The sequence below is a fragment of the Camellia sinensis genome, chromosome 9 (assembly GCF_055761805.1).
Source record: "Camellia sinensis isolate YWXY chromosome 9, ASM5576180v1, whole genome shotgun sequence".
Lineage (NCBI taxonomy): Eukaryota > Viridiplantae > Streptophyta > Magnoliopsida > Ericales > Theaceae > Camellia > Camellia sinensis.
Window position 1 is genome coordinate 183,598,896 of NC_138969.1, and position 22,923 is coordinate 183,621,818.

Sequence of the window (22,923 nt, forward strand, 5' to 3'; positions counted from 1 at the left end):
CCAGAATCAATTAGGCAAACCCCCCCGTCGGTGGCAAAGGGAGATATCTCAAACAAGGGTACTAGTTGTATTAAAGTCCCCTAGCACACAAAGACCTTTCAAGAATGTCATCAAAACAAACATAATATTTGATACAAAAACTAAAGGATAATCATTCATGCTTGATCAAATATTTTTCCAAAACAAGCAAGCTTTTATCAAAACATTATAACATAACTTTATTAAAAATACCACTCACAATAGCTCTTTCGATCTAGGGATTAAGGCAAAGATCTAAGAACTACAATCACATCGTAATTCCATTGAATGCACTTCAAGAAGGTAAGAAGATATGCTCAAAGATGGTTATGAAATGCACTCTCAAAACAAGCTTCAAATGAGTAAAATAGATCCTGGCATTTCTTTCCAAAATCAAGTCAAGACAAAGAAAAACATGTGCTGGGAGTCAAATCATTGTTTTTCTTCTTGGAAAATCAATCTGGGTACAAACCAGGTCTCAGAATGGATGCACAAAGATGAGCTAGGCCAAAATGGCCTAGCTGGGTGAACTTAGGAGGTCTTGGCTGAGGTGTGGTCTCCTTGGCTGAGATGTGGGCTGCCCGCCTGGGATGTAATAAGGTATCGACAAAGGTGTACTGTGGTCGGCCTAGGTGTGCATACAAGGTAGACTAAGGTGCAAGTGATCATGCAATGTTTGCCAAGGTGAGATGCAATGCTTGGCTTAGGTGTGAGGTCTGGACAAGAGTGGCTCTCGATGACCACACTTAGGGAAATAGTGAAGTCCGAAAATCTGGATTTCCTCTTGAAGAACATAAAGATCATGGACACGAAGAACATGAAGAACATGAATGCTAAAATCATAAATTTTTATTAAAAATCTGAGATTTTATGATATGAGTTCAAAAACATGGACTGGGATACCCATACTTGGAGATTTCAAAAAAACAAATACAAAAACATGGAACTTGATACAAACTTTTGGATCAAAACATGATTTTTCCTCAAGAACACAAGAACATCACTTTCTCTTTTTAAAACAAAACTTTAAATCAATGCATGGCTCATGAATCATGCTAGATCATGTAATGTGATTAGATTACCATAAAGAACAACAAGAGTAGATCAAGAATCTAACCTCAAAACACAAATCCAATGGTTCAATGTATGAAAATCAAGCTTAGAAATCTAGTTCTCACTCTAGGAACTTCTTATTCTTCTAACTAGAGCTTCTCTCTCTCTTAGACAAGGATATGGCAAATATATGCGCTCTCAACTACTAATCTGACTTAAACCCACTATTGGGACACGTGGCATCATCTAATCAATCACCTCAAAAAGGTGCTAGAATAAAAAGACAAGAGTAGGTCAAAGTGTGTATAACAAGTAAGGTGGCATGGGCACTCTGACAAGGCAAGGATCCGAGATCAAAACATAGGCTTTAGACGAGTGAAGGATAAGTGAGGTCTTCCTGATCTCGGTTAGGAGGGGTAACACTTGGCCTAGGTGTGACACACCTCCGCCTAGGTTGTGCAAGTCAAGGAACAAGATTGTTAGGAGTTAGCTAAAGTGCACAACAAGGTTGCAAGGTTCAAGGATCAAAGATTTCAAATGCCTAAATGATACACATCTCTGCCTAGATGATACACACCTACGCCTAGGTGATGCACATCTCGGCCTGGATGATGCACATCTCGGCCAAGATGCAAGGGTGAAGGCGGAGGTCAACCAATATGGTTCTAAGATGATCCTAGGTGTTGATGCTCAATGGCCTAGGTGTAAGAGGTTCAAAAGTACAACCTAGGTGTAAGGTAGCAAAGATAGATGGCCTAGGTTCAACGCACAAGCAAGGAACAAAACACAAATCTTATACTTAGACAAAATGCAATAGCACAATGACAGGAAGCTTTACTTAGACAAAACAAATCAAAGTATGCAAATGCAAGCTTAACAAGACAAAATCATGTCATGAATATGACTATGGCAAAATGAGGGTTGTTATATATACCATTCTCGACGGTCTATTCATAATTGGTATTGTGAATAAGTGACATAAAATAATATGTCTCTTCATAATCGTTTTGATGGAGTTCCGGGTACACTTCGCCATCTTTTCTCCTTTCTCCTCTAGCTGCGAAATAACTTACTTTACACTTCGAAACTTCCCAAACAAACTTCCTAGAGAGAAAAAATGGACAATAGATACACTTTCCTTCACTTTTTCCTTGAGAAGGAACTGTGTTGGTAGCGGATTCACAGATCGGGAGGGCAAGGGGAAGTGCTCCGTGTTGCATCACTCTCTTCCCCACCACTTCTTCAATGGAAAATTACCCACAAGTCTTTTTTGAAAAGTGTGTATTCTATTTAATCCCAAAACCTTTTAGATAGACCCAAAAGTCCAATACCCATTTATCTTTTTCTCTTTCCCTACATCTTACTTCTTCTCTTTATCTCTCTTTCTCTGAATTGGCGACGATAATGACGACCACGACCACACTTTCCTTCTTTTCTTTCTCTTTCAATTTACAATCATCGACGACCGGCGACCGGCGACCACCATTGATTGGGGTTCACGGGCAACCACCAAGTACCAACTTCTTGCTTCGTGCTCATCGAAAGAGATGAGTTTCCGATGAAGAAGATGAGTAGATTTACTCAAATCTGTTATAGATCTAAATTAGATCTGAACAGATCTATGTTAGATCCAATTATATCTAAACCATAAAAATAGTTGTTGGAGTATAAGCATCTCTCTATATCTATCTCATTCTTTCGATCTCTCAGTTTTAATACTTTTTTTGTACTACACATTTCTATTTTTCTGTTATAATGGAGAAAATTTTCATGTTCTAAATAAAGTTGTTTTTGAGTTTTAATTTGAGTTTTAATTACAGGTGGTGAAAACTGTAAAATTTTACAATTTTAGTTTTCTTTGGTGCTGAAATGAATCATTCTTTAGAATTGTAAAATTTTGTAATTTCATAACTTTCTTTAGAATCGTAAAATTCTGTAGTTTCATAACATGTTTTTCTGTTTGATTAATAAGGATAAATACTTAATAGAATCATACTTTGAAACTGTAAAGCTTGCAGTTTGATCAATATTGATAATTATTTGGTTGAATCCTACCAAAATTGATATAACATATGTTTTTTTCATTGTTACTGTTTGTTGTTCTTAGGTTTTTTTTCTTCTTCTAGTTTATCAATATTTAGCAAAATTTACTATATTTTTTCACTTTAATTTCTTAGTTTATTCTTCCTCTTATTTTCGGCAATATTCTAGACATTCTTGTGACTTTCCAGCGACATTCTTAACGTCCAATGAACATTCTAGACATTCCAACGACTTCTGATAACATTCAGAACATTCTGGCAATACTCTGGTGAATTCCTGGTGATGTTCCGGCGACTTCCCGGTGATGTTGAACATTTCGGTGAGTCTCCGATGATTGTCTGACGAAAGTCTGGCAGTGGTGGGATGCAACATCTTTAAATTTTTATATATAAAAAAAAAAATTATGATTTTTGGTAATAATTAAAAATATATATGACTAATTAGTTCAAGTGTCTTGTTTTGGGATTAGATGGATTTTAAACTTTGTGTATGGAACTTATCAGTAAGTTCCCCCTCTTCAAACCAACCTCCTCTATTTAGGGGTGGCCATTGGCCCATTCGGCCCAACTTTATTTTTCTAGGACTGGGGAAGTTATTTTAGCCCATAGAGTTGGGCTGGATCAATATTTCCAACCTAATATATTAATGGATTGGACTTGAAATTTATATTTTCCACCCAGCCTGACCTGGCCCGGTCTACTATTAAATTAATTAATTAATTATAATACATTAAAATATTTTTTTTTTTGTTGGGATGTAAATTTTATCTTTGTTAATTTTATTGAAATTCACATTTGTGATAATGTGTGATTGAATTTATTTAAGAAATTATTCAATTTATACAACAAAATGTTTTAATTTATAATTATGTAAATATATTTATTTAAGAAATATAATGCATGATTGAATTTAATTATATAATGTTTTAATTGTTTTTAACATATTGCCCGATCGGTGGATTTGATATTTATAATTATTTTTTGGGCCGAACTTGAACAAATGTAAAGACCTGATGTTAAAACCAAGCAGAAGTTGGATAAATATAAAATCTCTTATTATGTAGTGTCCGTCCAACCTAAACCCACTCCAACCCCACATATGCCACCAAAACCCAACTACAAATTATCATTTCATACACTTGTTCCCTACTTTCTCACTCTTGATTCAACCCCAACACAAACCCCATCAAAACTGAGCCCCGAGAACTATGGATTAATAACCATCTATCAATACCCACTTGTCCGATCCAACATTTTTTTGATCTGTCGATAAACCCTTCTTCAAATTCCCAAAACAATGAACTTTGGCAATACCCACCCACATCAAAACCCACTTCAAATCTAATATTCTCTCTCCAAATCACCATAACAGGGAACTCAACAATTCCTACTTGCTGGGTGTATCTAAGAAATTGGACTCCATGGAACCTGGTTGGGGGGTGCTCTGCTCTTGCTCTGCTTCTGCTTCCGAGTTGCAAATCAATTGGAACTTCACAAAATATTTGTAAATTTATGAAAAAGTTTATAATTTTAATTATTAAAATTGAATGATTGTTTTCATTGTGAATGTTAGAGATACTGGATGATTGTCAAGGAAAAAAAAGTAAAAGTGAAATACATAAATTTGTTTTGGTTGTGAATGTTATCAATTTTAAATAAAAATTATAGTATCAAAACAAAAAAAAATGACAATGTAAAAAATTATTAAGAATCTCAAATTATCACTCAAAAATGAATTTATTTTTCTCTTTAAATTATCACTCAAAAATCATTTAACCCCATTCTTTTAATAATATTAATTTTATACTAAAACTTTTTAAGATTGCATCAATTTTATCCATGTCGTTAAATGAAAGTTGCTGATATTGCAACCAAACCTATTTTTGAAATTTCATTTTAGCTCCCAAATTAAAAAGAGGAAATATCATTTTCCCCCCAAACTACCACGCGTTTTTCATGTTGACCCCCATACTTCAATTAATTTCAATTTAATACCTGAACTTTTCACAAATTGATCAATTAGACTCCTGTCGTCACCTTCTATCCACAATTGGATGAAATGTGCTGATGTGGGGGCAAATTGATTTTTAAAGTATAGTTTGGGGGGTAAATTGATTTTTAATTTGGGGAGTAAATTGAGTTTTAAGATATAGTTTAGGGAGTAAAATAAAATTTTAAATGAACATTGGTGCCACATCAGCACATTCTGTCTAATTGTAGGCGGAAGGTCACAGCAGAAGTCTAATGTGACCAGTTCGATTGAGTTACAAAGCATGGTGCAGTGTACGCTTGATCTGTCACCAACGAATTGCCGTACTTGCCTAAATTTTGTTGTCTCTAGACTTCGTAGCCTCTTGGACAGAAAGAAGGGAGGGAGAGGTTTGGCACCAAGCTGTGACATAAGTTATGAATTGTACACCTTCTTGCTGGACTTGCCAGTTACAGCACAACCTCCTGCACCCAATAGGCCTAATAGTGATGGCGATAGCGGTGGCATTCACGGTGAGTTTTGAATATTTTTTTAGAAAATTACTGAAACAACTCTATCTAACTTTTGGTAGCAGGAGATGTCCAATATATTATTTTCTTATTAGTTAAGATCCTCCAGCAATATTATTAGAGAAATTTCAATTCGTTACAGATAAATTTAAAATTTCTATGTGAATCTGTAATTTTTTTGAAATGAAATTTTTTTGTGCCGAAATTTTTTTCTCAAAAATGAGGAAAGTAAAATTTAAATAATATTTTTTTTAAAAAAATAATTAAAAAATATAAAAGGCTTCATTTAAAGTGTCTTTTTAAGTCTCAAATTACCTTAAGCTGTCTTGGAGAAACTAATTGAGTCTAAAATTCCTAAGTCTCTCCCTCTCTCCAATTGTAGTTAGTTTATTTACCAGATTAATTCCAATAGGATTGATTGACTATTAATAGTTTCAAAATTGTTTTAGACCATACTTATTCTTCTTCTAACATTTAAAAAAATATATTGAATGATGGAAATGAATATCTCGAGATCTCTATCTAAAATATCGATATTAGTACCTACCTAGCCATTTCATCAATTGAATAACACTTCAAGACAAACGTTAGCAACAACTCTCTTGGAGATTACTCAGGCCTCGTTAGGTAACCATTCCGTTTACAGTTTACAGTTTATATTTGCAAAAATTTTAAAAACTACAATATAAACATGTTTGGTAAATTTTTAATTTATAAACTGTAGGTCTCAGTTTTTAAATTGGGCTGGAAATCATAAACTAAAAAAATCTATTTATGTTTGTTTAAAAATTTGAAAATCATAAATTTCTTTATTTACATTTGTTTAAATTGGTGATTTTGTTTTGGAGGCTAGTTGAGGATGAGTATGCAACACGAGCTGCCAAAGCTCAACAGTGGTGGAGGTGAAGCTCAATAGTGGAGATGGTGAGATCGACGACGCGTAGTGGCAGATGATTGCCTCCCTACTTCCCTTGCAATGCTCAGTGTCACTCTTACATGGCCGCCAAACCCCCAAACTCGCGGCAAGGGAGACGGAGGAGGAGGAGCTGCCTAGGCAAGCCGAACACTGAATGGTAGAAGAGAAGATATTGGCAGCAAAGATAACAAGCGTGGTGGTGGAGAACTGGATGATAGCAGCGAGGGATGGTTGATTTGCGGCGGTAGAAGAAGAAGATGAGATGTTGACGGCGATGGTGTTTTGATCGGGAAGAGATGAGGATGAGAACGAACATGTTTTTTGATCGGGAAGAGTAGATTTCCATTGGTGTTTTGATCCCATTGTCATAAATAATAAAAAATAAATATAAATATTTTAGGCATTAACGAACATGTTCTTTAGTTTATGTTTTTCTAAAAATAAACAAAAATCAGTTTATAAATTTTTTGTAAACATAAATAAAAAAACATAAACGTTAACAAACACTACCTAAACAACACAAACACTCAAATCTTTTTTTATTTAAAATTCATTCTTCTCAATTTTTTAGATAAAAAAATTATTATTAAATATTTTATTTTATTTTATTATTTTTTTTATATTCAGGGTTCTAATTGATTTATAAGAGATAGTTTGAGTGGGTAAAATGAAATTTACTGTCACATTAGCATATTCTATCTAATTATAGGTGACAATTGACGATGGAGTGAAAATGATACATATAGCGATCCTGGTTTTTCCTTTCTTTATTTATTATATTCCGGACATATATGTCTTGTTGTCATCCTTTAATTCCCTATGTTTGAGTTTTAGGATGTGTTGGGCGTGTTTCGAACAGGTGGGCTGAACCTTATTTAAAATTCTTGTTGCCCAGTTTTTGAGTGGTCCGCTCGAGCGGGTCCTTGTGCACTCGAGCGGAGATTCCATACTTCCAGTATTTCGTGCCTCTGCAAAAACTTCTACAGTGGTGTTTTTCACGCTCGAGCGAGTTTTCCTGCGCTCGAGCGGGTAACTTGGCGCCCGAGCGGGTAGTTCAATGTCTGTGAAAGTTCTGGGAGGGGGTAATCTACGCTCGAGCGGACTGGTTTTCGCGCTCGAGCGGATGTATTTTGTTTTTGTGTCTTGGCGCTTGAGCGGGATTTCTTGCGCTCGAGCAGGTCCAGTTTTTGTGTTTGACCCTCGAGCATTCTATTCTCCGCTCGAGCGGATCATGCGTATATCAGTTGGCAGCTGGGCATTTTTGAATCACTTTTCAACGTCCACTCTCTTTCTTACTTTTCCGAAAAGCCATTTTTGAGAGCTTCTCTCACTACTTTCTCCCTTCTCTCTTAGGATTGATCTAGTTAGAGTGTTCTCCTACCCTTTGGCCTTTACAAAAAGTGTGTTGATCGTCGAGAACTACGTTTTGATCCGAAAAGTTTGGAGTTTGGAGCACTTTGAGTTTGGTCTTCTTCTCCGTTTGAGCTCTAACTTCGAGGTAGGGATATCCTACTCCATCTTATGAGCTTTGTCTTTAAATTTTGGTATTTCGACATGTTGGGGGTTGTTAGGTAATTTTGAGAAAGTTTGGGGTCTTTGTGTAATTTTCAAAAGATGGGATTTCAAATATATAAACCCTTATGTATGTAATACATTGGAAAATGGACTTGGTGTTGGATTATTGATGGAAAATGGAACCTTAGGGTTGGTATTGTGAATTTGGGAAAAGGCCTTAATTGTTATGATAAATTAATTTGTATAATTAATTTAGGGAAATGAGAAATTGAATAGGAAATATTCAAATTGGAAAAGTGTGGATTAAAGGGTGTAGTTGGATTATTTTATCGCTCACCTAGGCAAAATGTTGATATTTTATCCATTTGGTGCATTTATTTTCTGTTTAGAAATAACTACTTTGGGCTATCGGTGGAGGATAATCTTGATTGTTGTAGACAATGCATGATGATTAGGTAAACTAAAACTAATCAATTGAAAGTGTCATCGAATATGACGATTGGAATAATACATTAACCTTATGTATTGATTGAACGTGTATATGATAATTGCTTATATACATTGTGTTGTGTGGGAGGAGATAGGGGATGTACTCCACGGTTTAGGGAAAGATAGGGGATGGACCTCTAAACCAGATGTTGCTTGACATTGATACAGCACTAAAATATGTATCATTTGTGAAGTATTGAAGTGTTTTTACATGTTATTGATACAACACTAAAATGTGTATCATTTGTGAAGTACGGAAGTGATTTTGTTTGAGATTGATACAACACTAAAATGTGTATCTATTATGAAGCCTGAAATGTTTGACATGAGTTATTAACTCACCTGAAATAGAAATGTTGTTGATAGGAGATGAAATCTCACTTAAAGTGTATGGCCAGGTTCTGAGCCAAGGTTGTGAATTGAGAAATGGAAAATGAAATGTAACATGTACATGATTGTCATGAAACGGTAATATGATATGAGTTGGAATATAAATGTGGACCATCTAGCGAATACTATTATTTTTAGTCAATATTTGTAGTTGGTTTAGTATATTTCTACTGGGATGTGGCTCACTCTATATAGCACATCATTTTCAGGTGCAGGTGTTATGCCACCTCTAAGGATGTAGCTTGGAAAGCTCAGGGCTGTTAGACTGCCTTTTATTATTTTGTTGTATTACATGTATATCAAACCAAGGACTTTCTTTGCATAGAGTTAGTACTCTCCTTTTTTTTGTAACCAAGTGTTGACTTAGAAAGTTGTAAGCTTAGAGCGTTTACTTTTGTTGTCAACATGTAATACATTTTGTAATGAATACTCTAATGGAATACATTTATGCTTTATTCTCTTATGTCTAAGCATGCTAATATTGGATGGTTTATGGGTTTATTTTGAGGACGTTACAATACAAAATCGAATAATTTAAATATAAAATTGATATAATTCAGAAAATATGAATTATATCAATTTTTGACTAATAATACGTGGGCAAAATAAAATTTTCTGTTATTTTTAAACTTAAACATACATCCATGTAAGGAGTGCGTGTGTTGGTCCCACATAAATGAGGCAGCTACTTTATTTATGGACGTGTGTTTGGGTATTAGGTGGTGCTCACGGATGCGATCAATTCGTTAAAATTGACCGAGCCCGACTTGATTAATCCATTTTAAAGTAGTTTTGATAGTATGGAAATGAATTTTTTTTTTAAATATGTTTATGTTCAAATGGATGGTGGATGTGAAGTCACTCGACTCAACTCGATCCGTCAACTCTCTTAAGAAAATCATGTTATATTTCTATGCTTTGTTTGTTAAGAAAATGATATTTATTTAGTAATAATATTAGTCATTTATGAAATATGAAAAGTTTGGTCTTTATTTTAATTATAAAAAAAACAAAGAATTAAAAATTTGGAATCAAATAAGGCCTAAAATAATAAAAAAAAATTACTCTAAAATAGTTGTAAAAAAGAGACCATAAAACAGTAAAGCTCAATCGCCAAATCTGTAACGCCCCAAATTTCTAGTCTAAATGATAATACAACAATCATGGCTCTTTCAAGGAAAACCGAATATAAATCTCCAAACTTACATTACATGATACAATAGTTCTTCATGCAACAATACATTAATCCAACAACAAGTAAATAAACAAATAAATACCCCCAAGGATTTACAAGTTTCCAAGGCTTAAGCCTGGTTACACAAAACGGTTATTCAAACCCACAAACATACACCCCTTGGCTTACACACAGAGTCACAGCAAAATGAGAGTCTCGTACTCTCAACACACATTTCTTCGCTTTTAGTGAGGCGGCATCACCACATCTTTTCCTGCACAAAAATCCCGTAGGGTGAGCATAAAGCCTAGTAAAAAATCCTTAACAAAGTATATACATTTTATACAAGTCTCAAGAGATGAAATGCACATGCCATGCTATGCCCTTTTGAAAGAAAATCATATCTTCATCTTTGAAAACCATCATGCTCAATGATGTCATGCAATTTTAATTTTTCAAAACTTAACAATTCGTTTCAAGAGCAGTAAATACGACTCTGGTAATCCTTAGGTCGGTGTCTGGAAGTAGACTATACAAATACTACTGATTTGTTATTTTTACCGGTATTAATCGGAAGGCTCGACACCTATCCGCGCAGGTTTTCTGTCTTTCACCCTAGACTCTCAGGCCAACTTATTCAATATCATCTACACCACCTATCAAGATATACCAACGTATTTACCCCAAAACCATTCCATGAAAACTTGTCTCTCAACATTCTTTTCTCAATGCAAGTTTTCAAATCAACTTTCATAGTTTAATGTAATCAAATGAATTGATATGCCAATAGCACAAGATGAATATAAATACTTTTATTCCAATTCATCATCTAAGGAATAACACAATTCCCTCTTCTCAAGTATACGCAACAATTAGTCATTTCAAGACTATTTCAACATTTTGAACAATAATTTTCAAAATGAACAATAATTCTCATATTCCCTAAAATTCATCATTTATATAAATATAAATAAGAAATTTTCCAAACATCCAATTATTTTGACACACAAAATAAATATAACAATATCATTTATGGATTTTCAATCTCTTAAAAAAATCTCCAAATTCTAGGTTTTCTCACCAAAACTATACAACTCAAATTTTTTGAAAGAAAACTTTCCAAAATCATCTTTTCTTCAATCAACAAAGATCAAAATCTATAAGATCATTTTAAAAGAACAAGAGACAAAGCCACTTTCAAAATCGCCCAACTTCTTGAATCAACAATCAATTTTCAATGCTATCAAAAGATAATTTCGAAAATCATATAGATCTCGCAAAAATATATATATAACTCTAAGAAAATCCCTACCTCAAGTTTTGAAGAAGAAATGAGATGAAACCCCAAAATTTACGGTGTCGAAACTTGATCTCCACCTCACACAATGAAGCCCTCGAGAAGTTAAACAACTTTGATGAAGAACTTCGGTCTAAATCCTAACGGATCTTGAGAAATCAAGGTTTTGATCCAATTTGGCGTAGGGAAATGTAGAGAGAAGGGAGAGGAAATATTTTTAGAGAGATATACAAAAGTGATCTGACATATCAGATTCACGAACTGATATAACATGGTCGCTCAAGCATGGAGAGCCCCGCTCGAGCGTCGAATACACCTTCCCAGTACTTTTTGAGATAGGTCAAACTTCTGGAACCAAACATTCTCCGCTCGAGCGGACAAGCAACTTCGAATGCATTTTGCATTTTTGCTTCGAGGGCGCTGCCCCTTGACCCCGCCAGAGTGTTGCCCTCGGACTCGCCAAGGGGCACTACCCCCTAGACCCCCGCGAGCTGACCGGGCAACTCGATCCCCGACCTGCCCAGTCGAAGTGCCAAAACATAAAAGAAGGGTTGAAACCGGGATCACTACAACCTTCCCCCCTTAAAGAATTTTATCCCCGAAATTTCAAATCAAACTACCTAAACAAAGGGGTTTCTAGCGATCAAAACCACGGTATTTCATTTTCAAATCACAATACTAACTCTCAACCAAATTCTACCATTTCCACCATGGTTATCGCATTAACAAGAACCTCCCGAATACGCATAAACATAAAATTTCCTAAAAAGTAATGGCAGCTCTCAACAACCTTGTGCTTAAAACAACAACACACATATCAACATGTGGTTAACAACTTTAAATACATTTCCCTCAACACTAAGGAATATTATAAAGAAAAGCAACTTAAGCATTTTCAAACAAATCCGGATATCTAGAGCGGACTTTCACCTCCCTGTAGACACCCCATTTTTGACCGACCTTAAGACTCAGATGTCATCGATTGAGCACTCAGTGATTACGCATGTTGTGCTCATTCTGAGGTTTCGGAGTTTTCAGTTGAGTGCCTTGCCTCCGGGCCTTTGAACGCTTTGTGCTTTGGCTCGGTTTGTGGACCGAATCTTGTGTTCAATTCCCTAGAGGAAGGGGGTGGTCTTGTAGACCATCTTTTTGTAGTCGTAGAACGCTTTTCGCGGTCGTGGACCACTTTTCTCGTTTGGAGACTAGTTTCCGATTTTCGGAGTCTTCGGCCGCGCACTTTGTCCAGGGACCGCTTAACATTCTTTGTTTGGCTTGGTTTTTGAACCATCCCTTGTCGCCTCTACCTAGACAGAGACTGTGGTCCGGGAGACCACTTTTGATGCCCGTGGACCAGTTTTCGAGGCTCTCGGCTGCGCGCCTTGCCTCCCGATCTCTCGTCTTGCATTCGTTTTGGTTTGTTTTTGGTGCAAACCTTGTTTTCCTTATTTGGAAGGTAGTACAAGGGTGGGAGACCAGTTCTTCCCCTTGGAGACCACTTTTCCTCCTGCCAGCTAGTTTTCTGGTCTGATAACTGGTTTTCTTGGTCTTTGGACCACCTTTTCTGGTCGGCCACCACACCACTACATTGTTTTCATGCTCTAGACCTTCTCTCACCATGGCCGACCACTTGTTGTCTTGAGAGACCACTTGTGGTGGTCGGCAAACCACTTCAAGTAGCTGGTCTATCACTTCAAGTGGTCGGCTGCTTTTTATCACCTTTTTGGAGATATTTTCTTTCAGCTGGCACAACTGGAAGGCATTGAAACCATCCTCCATGTGTATGGAGGGATGGCCTTGGACCTTTAGCTTCCTTAAGAAGCTTGAGCTTTTGTTCTCTATATAAGAGAACCTCCTCCTCCCTCCTCTAGGTTCAGAAAATTGTGCTTGAGAGATATAGATACATAGTTGTCTCTATCTTCCCCTTTGCTCATTTTTGTGCTCCAAAAATGTAGTTTTATCATACTTTTGTACACAAACACACACTCAAACACCATCCTTTGTTGCTGAGGCTTCTTGGAGTTGGTTTTAGAGTTCCTGGGCTGGTTTGAGCTCAGAAAAGTTGCTGGAGTTGCAGCTTTGAAGGTGGTCTTCAAGGGTGAACTTTTAACCTTTTAAATCCCCATTTTTGCTTAAGCTTTTAGCCATACTTGCATGCTGTTTTAAGCTTAACTTTCAACTACAAAAAGTTTTTTTTTTTTTTTTCAGTCCTTAAAATGTTTTTTTAAGGTCACTTTTGTGTTGGGGGTGGTCTACCCCCTCTTAGGCCTTGTTAAACCTTGTTTTGAACCACTCTTTTGAGCTATTGGGATCACCTTGTTTTGGCCTTCTCACCACTGAAATCCAGATGATTTTTAGTGGTGGAAATGGTGTTTTGAGGTCCCAAATAGGAGAGGGTCATCCCCTCTCCTTGTGTTTTGTATGCTTGCTTTGAATGCCTCATGTTTGAGCATGTTTGTTAACCTTATGTTGGTTTGTTCTTAGCATGTATTTGAGGTTATTTTGAGATGGCATGCCACTATTTGTGGTGGTCTTGATCATCCCTTGTATGCATAATACACTTGTAGTGTAATCCTCATAAACTAGTCTTGTATGCTCCATGAAGTAGTATGTCATTTTAGCTTGTTTTGAGTCTATCTCAACATGTTCTTAGTGTTGTTTTGCCATGTCATACCTCTGTTTTGGTTTGGTTTGATTGGCCTTTGCATGCTCCATACACTTGTAGTGCATTTCCATGAACTAGCCTAATGTGCCTCATGCTTTAACATGTCATTTTAGCATGCTTTGGGCTTCACTCTAATAAGCTTTTTTTCCATATTTTACCATGCTCTAGCTCTGATTTGTGTTTTGATGGTCATGCATGCGATGCTTTGTATAGCTATAATGCATTTTAGCTTGCTAGCTTTGTGTATCAAGTCCACTAGCATGCATTGCTTGGCCTAATTGAATGATTTGGCATCATTTTTTATGTGATTTCAGTCCATGTTTCATGGTCATACACTTGCATCTTTCACTTATTCAATGTGTTGGAGGGTTGGTCCTTTATGCCTTAAACATGGGTCATTGTGTATGCCTTCATGCCTAAGCTTACGAGCTATCATTTCAGTGTGTTTTTGGGGTTATTTAGCCATGATATAACTCTGATTTTTGTTGGCAAAGCCATCTCATGCTTGGTCCTAATAGGCATAGTGTAATCCTCCTTTTTGGCCTTGCCTATTCCATGCTTCATGCCCTTCATGCTAGCTTGTTTTGGCTTCCTTCCATACATGTTTTAGTATCATTTTGACATGTTCTAGGACTGTTTTGGGTTGCCTTTGCCATATGCTTCATGTTTTGCATAGTTGTAGTACGAATGCCTATGCTAGTCTCAAGCTTTGGGTACCATAGCATGCTTCATTTGCGTTGTGTACATGATTTGGCATCATTTACCATGATATTTTAGAGCATGTAGCATTGCCATGTTCTCACTTCATTCACCCTTTGAATGCCTCTAAGTGTTATGCATTGTTGCCTAGTTTATGGCTTAGCTTGTATGCTTGCATGCCTAGGCCTTTGAGCCTTCATTTCAGCATGTTTTGGTCTTTGTTAAGACCTATTTAAGCTTTGTCCATGATTAGTTCACGCATTTGTGCCATGTATTGCATGCCCCTTTGTAGTCCTCTATGCTAGCTTAATGCGTAAGGACCTTTGCATGCTATACTTGTATCGTTTGAATGATTTAGCATCATTTCATACCTTATTTCAGTGCATTTAGTGTTGTTACACTTCCACATTTGTTGGGTCCTTGCATGTGCATGCTTGTATATGCTTTTGTGCCTTAGTTTCATCTTTATGGCCACTGATTTGGGTATGACCGAGGTATGTCCATTTTGGTTTAAGTCCATTGAGCATTGAGTATGCCATATTGTTCATTGCATTGTGTATGCCATGTTCTTTGCATTGTGTATGCTTATGTTACATTGCATTGAATATGCCATGTTCTTTGCATTGAGTATGCTATGTTACATTGCATTGCATGTTTGCATGTTTGTTTTATTGCATTGCATGTTTGCATGCTTGAGTCTCACTATTATGTTGCATTACATTGAGTTGCAACATTGCATTGCATGTTTGCATGCTTGTCCCTCGCACGTTGTTTGCATGCTTGTTTTATTGCATTACATGTTTGCATGCTTGAGTCTCATTATTATGTTGCATTGCATTGTGTATGCCATGCTTGTTTTGCATTATTTTTTGGATTAAGTGTTAATCCGAGCACGAGAAACGAGGGATGTTTCATACTTGACGTGATGAAACGTGCCTCAATTCTCGGTCGCCGATGCTTTTGATCATATGTGATAAAGTTCTAGGCTTTATGTGTTTATGTGTGCATTCATTTCATATTGAATTGTGCAATTTGACTTCTCGGCCATCATGCATCGAGATGCGTGATTGGTGGCCCGAGGGTCGAGAACTATACTCCCTTGAGCTTATGAAATGATAGGGAGGGTGGTCGTGCACAGATATCTTGCAAATACATTGTCATACCCTTTCTTGCTCTCTGTTGTAGCAAACTGGAGTCAGGCAGCAACAACTGGTCGGCCAGCCAGTTAAAGTAGTTGGCCGACCACTTTTTCTGGTTTTCAGCAACGATAGGTTGTCGGCAGTGGCTAGTAACACCCCTAGGTGGTCGGCCACCCTCCCACAGGTCCCTAGGGTGAGTTGGAAGCTTTTTGGAGCTTTGTGCAAGGTTCTGAGAACAATTGCAAACAGAGGCAAGTTAGGGCATCGCAACGGATTTCTGAACGAGGCGACCGGGCATGCATATACTTCTCGCGTTGAGGCTCCTGCTTTACTGCTTTACTTAGCTAATTTGCTTAGCTAGTTTATGCCTTGGTTTTGTAATTAAGTAGTTAATGTGTTTAGCTACTCATTTGTTTTGTAGTAGCTTAATTAGTTAACTCGGATTAGTTAGCTAGTTTGTTGTGTAAAAATTAGTTTAATTAGCTTAGATTAGCTAGTTAGCTTCTTATTCGGACTCTCCCTCGAGAGGGCCAACTATTGTAATAAGCGTACGTGTGTGTGATGCATGTCTTCCAACCCCCATTTCTTTCTCACTTTTACTTACCGCTTACGATGGTTAGTTTTAGGGCATATTTCGATTAGCATACCTTATGCTTGCATGCATGCATCATTCATCTGTATTGCATGCACTGGGCTCGGCGCATCATACTAACTGCATTGTATTTCAATTCCAATTTGAATACATGTACCAAGTTGCATTTCCCATGACATCTTAGGATAGCCAAGCCTATCTTAGTTGCATTTCTGCATGTGTTGCATTAGCCATCTTAACATGAACTAGGATTATGCATGATTTCTAACTAGTTCTTTGTTTTGACTCGGAGTACACTATGAGTGTTTACGCTTTAGCATACTGCATGTGTGTTAATGTTGCCATAAAAGCATGCTTGCCATGAGGCTAACTGCTTATTTGATATAACTGCTTGAATGCCTGTGGGTGAAGGTTGGATTACTTGAATTGGAACAATTCATTGAAATCCGCGTTTTAGCCTACTTGCGAGTAGCAAACTTCAAACCGTTTTCAAACAAGCGAACATGCAATGCTTTGTTCTAACTTAGGCGATCTAGTCTATACTTGTATGCTGTGCGCATCACATAGTAATTCTAGGTTAATAACCAGAATAAGAACACATGTGTTTTCCAAAACAATATATCATGTCAGTAAAGGCTGATCTTTTGATCGGGCGAGCAGGGGTGCTTATTGCATGACCTTCCCCCTCTTGTACCCAAGTTCCCGAGCCAAGGCAACTTTGGTGATGACGGACACGTGGCCTTAGGCACGAGTCAGGGTTTCCTAAATTTTCCAAAATAAAACATTAGGTGGCAACTCTGTATCTGGCAAAGCAGTCCATGTTTGGCACTTCTTTATTAAAAATTTGTTTTCCCAAACGATTTGTTGGATTTGGACTCTTTGGTGATTTATCAGTCTTGCATTGCACTTTGCGAGATTAGGTTCAGAACCGTGACACGAGTCCGAACTTGTAGTAGCTAGAGAACAAAATGAAATTCATGCCCTCGCAGCGCGGAGCTCGGGGAGTTCTCGGGGCACGTCTACAGTTTCTGGCGACTCTGCTGGGGATTTAGAGAACTTGACTCGAACTCATGATATCTTGTTTTGTTCACACTTATGTGTCTCTTTGCATTGCATTTGTATTGGTGTGCCTAGGACACCGTGTTTGCCGTCTGCTATTCCTGAACGGTTTTCCATAGGCTGTGTGCCATAAGGTGGACCAGTTACGGGCTCTGCCACGATGGGGACACAAACCTGGTTGTTACCGGGGCACCCTTTTTAACCATTCGATGTAGTACATATCGAAATCCATAGTGACTATTCCAAACTAGGATAGGTTACTTACCCAATTGTAGGTTGTTTGAAACTGCTATGTGCGTAGCGAAACCCTAGCTCCTGACAGAATAGGACAGGGAAACCCCAGCCCTCCATAAGGGTGTTTTGGCTCTCACTTGCTTGCTATGTGCTTTTAGAGTGTACCTTTACAGGAATACGTGTATCGGTTTGCAAGTCTGGGTATCAGGCCTGAAGGCATCCGTATTTTGGGAGAATTAGTTTTACCTGAGGGTATCAGTTTACGGGCAGAATTTGGGGCAGAATTCAGTAGAGAGCACAGTCATTCAACTATGCTTATACCTGTTCTGGTGAAATCAAGCTGAGATGTTGCCTGTTTTCTCTTTTGCAAGGTAGTCATGGAACTATAGCTTCAGAAGGCTCCAATATCCCCTGGTACATTGATTTTGTGCTGATAGACTTTGTCAAGTCAGAGATTCAATTCAAGAGTAGCCAGTGTTGTCCTTCGCTGAGGCAAGGCAGAGAAAGGCCAGTCAAGGCTTACCAGTTCATCTGATCTGTTAGTCACTAGTCACATCACCTCTGCTCAATCCAGCAGACTCATGATGACGCAGAGTTCAGAAGAAATTGCGGTCATGACAGTGGCTTTAAACTAGGGAATCACCATGCAGGGTGAGATCGATGCTGAAATGCAACGCCCATCTGGGGCACCTACCACATATCCAGTCTTGGAACCCCAATCATTTCAGACCCGTGAGCCCACTACTTTTGAGCTGATGGGAATGATCGGCGATCTTCAGAGACTGTGGGTGATCTAGCCTTTGGACTATCGGCTCCGCCATCGACCACATCACATGCTGAAAATTTCACGTCAGAAGACTCCCCACTCTTGGGACGAATTGTAATCGAAATCGGCCAATCTGAAGCCACGCCAAGTTTGGGCAATGACATGTTGACAACAACAAGGCTCTGCTCTGATGTAGCAACCCAAACCTTTGACCAAGCTGAGGCTAGTGGAAAGAACAAGGTAGGGGCGGACATTGATCTCTATGAACACCTTCTGTGGGTTATTGAGACTTTAAAAGCCGAAGGACTGAACAAACAGCAAGTACTTGCAGTTGTTGCAAAAACTGTGGATGACACTTTCGTCGCTCAGAATGAGAGCAGTTCAAAGCAAGGGGAGAACCGAGAGAAGGGCCGTCGTACCAGAAACGATCGTTTGAGCTCTAATCCTGCACTTAGAAGAGATCGGCAAACCAAGCTAGCACCCGTCGACCCCTTTGCTGGTGCGCCCAGCAAAAATCCACAAACCTCGAAATATGTACCCCGAGGTCGCAGGGTCTTCCATGCCCTCTATATGCCCTTGTCCAAGGCTCTTCAAATCCTTGTTGAAAAAGGCCATCTCAAACCTTTTGAGCCTCGGCCTCTCCCTGGTCGCCTCCCACCTGGTCATGATGCTACCCAGTACTATGCCTACCATCAACAAACCGGTCATAGCACCGACAATTGCTTTCGTCTTCGCTATAAAGTACAGAACTTGTTTGACAACGAGGTCATCATCCCACCAAGCTCAGCAAAGTCTATCGTCACTGGATCAGTGAACTTGGGGGATAATGTGATGTGATTGGGGGGTGAACCACCTGCGGGCGGTGCTCAGTTTACTCCAGATGTGGCGTACGGCACGCATTGTTTTCAGCATTTACGAATGCTGGTTATTTTACTTTCTGACTTGGGTATTGAGTCAGTTTTGTTATGTTGTTTAGAGTCAGTCTTGTTGTTTTGAGTCAGTCTTTTCATACTGAGTCAGTTGGGTCTGTCATGTAGTATCGAGTCAGTCCTGTTTTGTTAGAGTCAGGTGATTTCGGGGATGTTACCTCGGATATCACTTGCTTTTTTTGTGTTTGTCTTTTCGCTTTCCTTTGAGCTTGTTTCTACCGTGGAGCCAGTTACACCATAAGATCTGAATGAAACAGCGGTGGTTTCCATACTTTTGTGTTTGTTTCTGCCTTGATCCACTTGTGCTAGAAGTTTTGAAATGAAACGACAGTGCTTTTCAGTGCCTTTTAAATCATTGCATTGACCTGAGTTTTTCAAAACTTTTTGAATTTTGTGATGAAAACGAAGATGGAGGAATTCCTCGGGTTTTGCAAAATTTGATCAATCGAGAGAAAGAGAGGCATGCTACGCCCTTAATGAATGAAATCATGCTTATTAATGTGAGTACCGAGAAGGATCCTGGCTTGATCTAGATTGGTTCTACATTGTCTTCAGCGCGAGCGACTAGTCGCTTTCTTAAAAGATTTCAAAAAAATGTTTTGCGCCATCCCGCGAAGACCTTTGTGGAATCGCTCTTGACATTGTGCAGCTTAAGATTGCTCTCAGCCTCGAGACTCGACCCCTTGCTTTCAAACTTTGAACCTTAATTCAAATTGTTCAACGGTCAACCACAATGTGAGGCCTATGTGGCCAGATTCAAAGTAGCCTTCGAGCTGGGGGCAAGAAAGTCAGATCAAGAAGATCAGGTGTTATCAAAAGAAGCTTGAAAATCCAGATTAGAAATAGCCCTTGAGCTAGAGGCAAAAATGTCTGATATGTTCGAAGAGTCAAAAAGTGGGACATTTCTCAAGTTAACGAAGATCGACAAGAATGCCAAATCCCAGAACAGAGGAAAGAAGAAAGTATTGCTGAAGGACAACTGAGTTTTTATCCATAACACTAGGGGCGAATTCAGCCCCCCATTGGATGGACTCCTACATCATCAGGGAACAACAGCCATTCTCTTGGATTTAGATGGCTTCAAGATCTCAAACCATTCAACATGGACAAAGCTACACCTTTACCCTTGAGAAGCTCGCTGGGCCGAAAACCTGGAAGGGCGACCCAGGCAAAAGTTAGAGCAAGAGAAAAAAACAAAAAAAAAAAGATAAAAAATGCAAAGAAGGAAGAAAAGACGAAAAAAGAAGAAAAGAAATGAAAAGAAATGAAAAGAAAAGAAAAATAGAGCTCGCAAGGTTGAAAACCCAGAAAGGGCGGCCTTGGCAAAAGTTAGAGCGCAAAAGGAGAGGTTAATACCCGAGTGTACCTTAAACCCCGGAACTACGTCAGGCTTGATTCTCATGTTTGGGATACGTAGGCAATTTCATTCTGAAGTTCAACCATAAACACCTCCAAATTGATTGTGTCCATGTAATGGTTTTGATCATCTTTGTCTTCTCTATATCCGAGAGTTCGGTTGTGATCGTCACTTTGAGGATTGATTATGGTGTGCTGCGGTGCTATTCAAACAAGGGGCAACTTTCCGTTGCCGTTCAGTGCGCTGTGGTGCTATTCAGACAAGGGGCAACTTTCCGTTGCTATGCAGTGCCATTTAGACAATGGGCACTTTTTCATTGTTTTGGATCTGAGATTGTGCATCTCAAGAGTAAGTTCCATGTTGGTTGAGCAGTGGCCATTTGCAAAAGCAGTTTTTGAGAATTTTTACTAAGGTTGATTAATTTTCTCGAAAATTATTCTATTTTTTCAAAACTGGACCATTTCTTGGACCCAAAAAAGGAAAATTTTCAGTGCTCATAACCTAACTTGCATGATTTTGAATCAAAAAATCGAACAAGTATGTTAATCTAACTCTCATATTGATTAAATTTGTTTTAGTGGAAAGCCAAAACAAAAAATGGTCAAAATGATGAACTAGGGGCACAGTTGAGTCAGGTGTTCTGTCTTTTCCCCATTGTCAACATACTTGCCAGAAAGGGCACCATACTTGCCAGAAAAGGCATTCTACCTGCCAGAAAGGGCACAATCGAAGCTAACAACAAAGGGCAGAAAGCTCTCACACCCTCCAAGCAGCGAGGTATCAAGCCATGTGCGAAGCACAAATTGGAATGGATCAAGATATTCCACTTCCTTATCTAGACAGGTATGATCACATCCATACTGGCCAAGGGCGTCGCCAACCGCTATCAGCTATGGATCTACTGCACATTCTGTCATAACTCCTCTATGGAAAAATTCACTAGCTGTGCGCAGAAGAATGAGAATCTAGCAGAATGCTAGGGGGCAAGAGCACGCAACTTCTTGTTTATCCATCAACCACCCAGGGGAGAGATAAAAAATGAGAGATTGAAGAATAGAGAGACGTGTGCTGAGAGAAAAGTGAGAAAAGGGCTTTTCGGAGAAAAAAAGATGGAGTGTCAGAGTGATATGAGAATCACAAATGAGAAAAGGGTGGGAAACAATACCTGAATAAACAGGCTCATCGTGAACTGAGAGGTCTCCCACTGGTGGTACACATCTGAGTGTTGTGTGTGTTTCTGTTTGTCTCGATTCTTGTTTTGAGTCGTCTCATGCGTCAATAGATGTGTTTAGGTTGTTTTACCTTTTGTTTTTTCATTTGTTGAGTCATGGTGTGCCGTGTTCAGTAGTGGGCTCAATACTCGGTCGAGAATTCATTTCTCAATTTCAAAATAAAATCATTTTGTGCTCAGAGTGCTGTGCCATTCTCCACATTTGTGCAAAACAGGATTCGTTCTTTTATAAAACTGCAGGGTTCAACCCAGGTCTTGTGAGAACAGTAAAACCAGGACCTATCTGAAGCTATATGGGTTCCGGGCTGCGAAGCAAAAGAAAAGAGGAAAAATTTGGAGCATCTGAGTTTGCTTCAACTTCTGCAAGTTCCGTCACTACATCCCGTATGTTCAGAATGAGCTGTGTGTTCCCATGTGTTCAGGATGAGCTGTGTGTTTAGAGTGAGCAGTGTGTTGTATGAGCTGTATGTTCAAAGTAAACAAAGTACTGTGTTATGGGCTGTTCGTTCAGAATGAGCAGTGTGCTGTATGAGCTGTATGTTCAAAATAAACAGAGTACTGTGTTATGAACTGTATGTTCAGAATGAGCAGTGTCCTCTATGAGCCATGTGTTCAAAATAAACAGAGTATTGTGTTTTGAGCTGTGTGTTAAGAATGAGCAACGTACTGTGTTCTGAGCTGTATGTTCAGAATGAGCATTGTCCTGTATGAGCCGTGTGTTCAAAATGAATAGAGTACTGTGTTACGAGCCGTGTGTTCAGAATGAGTAGTGTGCTGTATGAGTTGTGTGTTTAGAGTGAACAGAATACTGTGTTGACTTTTTCAAAGCCCGAATGGCGATCAAAAGTGCTCTCCCTGAGTA